The sequence below is a fragment of the Myotis brandtii genome, unplaced genomic scaffold (assembly GCF_000412655.1).
Source record: "Myotis brandtii unplaced genomic scaffold, ASM41265v1 scaffold986, whole genome shotgun sequence".
NCBI classification, from domain to species: Eukaryota; Metazoa; Chordata; class Mammalia; order Chiroptera; family Vespertilionidae; genus Myotis; species Myotis brandtii.
This window is the reverse complement of record NW_005372102.1, coordinates 894,907-895,145: the sequence shown is the minus strand read 5'-3', so window position 1 is coordinate 895,145 and position 239 is coordinate 894,907. Positions and strand designations below refer to the sequence as shown.

Below are 239 nucleotides of genomic sequence, written 5' to 3'. Positions count from 1 at the left end.
CAGCCACTCGCTGGCTCGCCGCCTGGGGCACAGCCTGAGCCACCTGCAGGGCCGGGCACTCAGCGCAAGTGCCACTTAGCGTGTCCAGTGGTCATTTCCTCAATGACACATCGGAGAGGGCAGTGAGGGGTCAGAGTGCGGCCAAGGGCCGGGCCAGCCTGAGGGCCAAACCTGAGTCACAGCGGCTCGGAGGCCGGGGGTGTGCGGGCTCGGCTTCCACAGCAGGAAACCGGCGGGAC

At 68.2% G+C, this 239-nt stretch overlaps 1 protein-coding gene across 1 annotated transcript in view; it reads right to left on the bottom strand.

Moving 5' to 3' along the window:
• Positions 1–239, bottom strand: part of HTRA3 (HtrA serine peptidase 3) — a gene marked incomplete at its 5' end in the record, with an annotated part of 41,340 nt that overhangs the window by 28,114 nt on the left and 12,987 nt on the right.